We start from the raw sequence: 3,379 nt of genomic DNA, 5'->3' as shown, positions 1-3,379 counted from the left end.
AGAGGGGAGGAGAGGAGAGGAGAGGAGAGGAGAAGAGAGGAGAGGAGAGGAGAGGAGAGAGGAGAGGAGAGGAGAGGAGAGGAGAGGAGAGGAGAGGAGAGGAGAGAGGAGAGGGGAAGTGAAGAGGGGAGAGGATGCCCTTAGATGCGTGTCTAAGGGGTCCCTCCACTCCCCTTATCCTAAGTATTTTCTGGTTAACCATGGGTAAAAAAAAATAGTTTTGCTCCATAGCCTATCAGACAAGGGAGAGGAGAGGAGAGAAGAGGAGAAGAGAGGAGAGGAGAGGAGAGGAGAGAAGAGGAGAAGAGAGGAGAGGAGAGGAGAGGAGAGGAGAGAAGAGGAGAAGAGAGGAGAGGAGAGGAGAGGAGAGGAGAGGAGAGGAGAGGAGAGGAGAGGAGAGGAGAGGAGAGGAGAGAAGAGGACAGGAGAGGAGAGGAGAGGAGAGGAGAGGAGAGGAGAGAAGAGGACAGGAGAGGAGAGGAGAGGAGGTGCAAAGAGAGGAAAGCAGAAAGGGCATTCTAAGCCTCCTAAAGCACAAAGTAAATACGGCAGAGGGGCGACAGACAGAAAACACAGGAGATCTCTCCCTCTACACCCATAAGCCCTCTCAGGTTAGCAAAACAGCTCAGGGAAACAGAGAACAGGAACTCCATTATGAACCAGACACACACACACACACACACACACACACACACACACACACACACACACACACACACACACACACATGTGCAGAGATCAGAGAAAAAGACTCTTACACCTAACAGCGTCTTACAGGAAAAGGTCAGATGATATGGGTGACAGCGTTCACTCCCCAACTTCACCCTCAGGTACCGCCACAGGTGATTCCCATTAGCATGGCGTGGTGGCGGCATTGAAGTGGAGGATGCTGGGAAGGCCGCTGGAGGATCAGCGATAAGCCTAGCAGAGAAGATCATGAATGGGCAGAGGCCTGAGCGACCGGGCAGGGAGCACGTCAGGGGAATCACACAAACATACACACACACACACGTATATATGTACACACACTCAAAGTACACAGAAACACATAAACGTATTGTATCTTACATGAACATACATTTGTAGGGTAGCATGTGTTGTGAGTGGGTTAGGAGGGTTAGAGAAGACACTCACAACACACTAACCCCAGGAGCCTGAGGTATACACACACACACAGAAACACACACACACAGACACACAGACACACAGACACAGACACACACACACACACACACACACACACACAGAGAGACACACACACACACACACACACACACACACACACACACACTAACCCTATGAGCCCCAGGTATACACATACACACATAGAGACACACACACACACACACACACTAACCCCATCATCCCCAGGTATACACACACACTAAGCCAAGCACTCCCAGGTATACACACAAACACACACACACACACTAACCCCAGCGATATCTCTATCGGGCTAATGCTGTACAATTCTCTAATACCACTGTTTTTTTTTTTTTTGTATTTTTGGTTTAAAACAGCCTCCTGTTATAAATTTCACTTTATAATCATTTGGTAAGCAATGTTTTATTTAACTATCATAGCGTATCTGATACAAAAGAAAAAGCATTGCATTTTAATGGCACCTGTAATTTGATGGTAAAAATACTGCTGCATTAAGTACTCATATCTGTACTCAGCTTCAGCAGGTACCCACATGTAGAAACACACGGTCGCACACGGTCTTTAAAAAGTGCTTTTGGTGTATCCCTTGTGTCCCCCTCACACAGACACACCCTCTCTGTCAAAATGGGAGATTTGAGAGTTTGTGTGTGAGGGTGTGTGTGTATAAGGGGGTGTGTGTGTGAGAGGGTACGTGTGAGGGTGTGTGTGAGGGGTATGTTGACTGTGTGTGAGGGTGTGTGTATATGAGGTGGTGTGTTGAGTGTGTCTGCATGAGGGTGTGTGTGTGTGAGGGTGTGTGTGTGTGTGTGAAGCATTGTGTTGACTGTGACTGCATGAGTGGGTGTGTGTGAGGGCGTGTGTGTGTGAGGCGTTGTGTTGAGTGTGTCTGCATGAGGGTGTGTGTGTGAGGGCGGGTAGGAGCCAGCCAGGGGAAAGTGTTTGTTTGACGGCTGGGCAGTTTGGCTTAGCGGGGCGCTTTGTATCCTGGGCGATTTGTGTGTGTTGGGATTGGCTAGGCCCCGGGGCTTGCACTGCAGGAATGTGTTGATGTTACTGTAAGCCCCCCCCCCCCCCCCCCCCCCCTCCATCAGCTCGCCCCCCCCAGCCCAGATAAGGCCTATCAGATGGGAACCACGGAAAGAATGCTGCTGGGGGGGGGGGGGGGGGGGTGTTGCCAGACATCTAGAAGCCCCCCCTCAACCCCCAGCCCCCCATGTCTGTTACTGAAGTGTTGATGTTGTTGTGGCGTAGCGTATATGAAACACATACGCATGTATTTAGATGCACACACACACACACACACACACACACGCCTAAACATACATGAGCACACTCATTCACCCACGCACACTCACAAATGTAAATGCAAACACACACACACACACACACACACACAACTGCAAATGCACACACAAACCCACACACACCCTGAGCTGTCAGATCTTTTCCCTCTCTGGGCCACAGCACACACACACACACACACACACACACACACACACACACACACACACAGACACACACACACACACACCCTGAGCTGTCACCTCTCTGGGCAACAGCACAGAGGAGAACTGGAGCTAGGTGATGGAGGAACGGACGTGATGAAAAAGGAGAACAGTGGAGTTTTTGCAATGCAATGTGTCAAAGGAGGAAGGTGTGTGTGTGTGTGTGTGTGTGTGTGTGTGTGTGTGTGTGTGTGTGTGTGTGTGTGTGTGTTTGTGTGTGTGTGTGTTTGTATGTGTGCTGTGCAATGTATGCATGCTGTGCACCTGTTGCTGTGAGTCTCTGTGAGACCCACACACACACACACACACACACACACACACACACACACACACACACACACACACACACACACACACACACACACACACACACAGTCGCACACACAAACTCAAGCTGCTACATGCACATATAGTGTTATATAGAGTGTAATGTACACAAATACACACGTATGCAATGAAACTAAGGTCAGACTAAGTCAGATTTGTACTTGCATGTACACATCTAAATGTCTCATGCTTATATGTCTGTTGTCTCTCTGCCCTGGACAGATCTTCATCAGCCCATCCCTTCATCCACAGATGAGAAAGAGATGGGGCCCTGCAAAAGAGAGAGAATGGAGAGAGAGAGAGAGAGAGAGAGAGAGAGAGAGAGAGAGAGAGAAAAAGAAATAGTGGGAGAGATAAAGAGAGAGTGGGAGAGAGAGAAAAAG

Source organism: Sprattus sprattus (genome assembly GCF_963457725.1).
Source record: "Sprattus sprattus genome assembly, chromosome: 8".
Lineage (NCBI taxonomy): Eukaryota > Metazoa > Chordata > Actinopteri > Clupeiformes > Clupeidae > Sprattus > Sprattus sprattus.
This window is presented reverse-complemented; position numbering follows the sequence as displayed.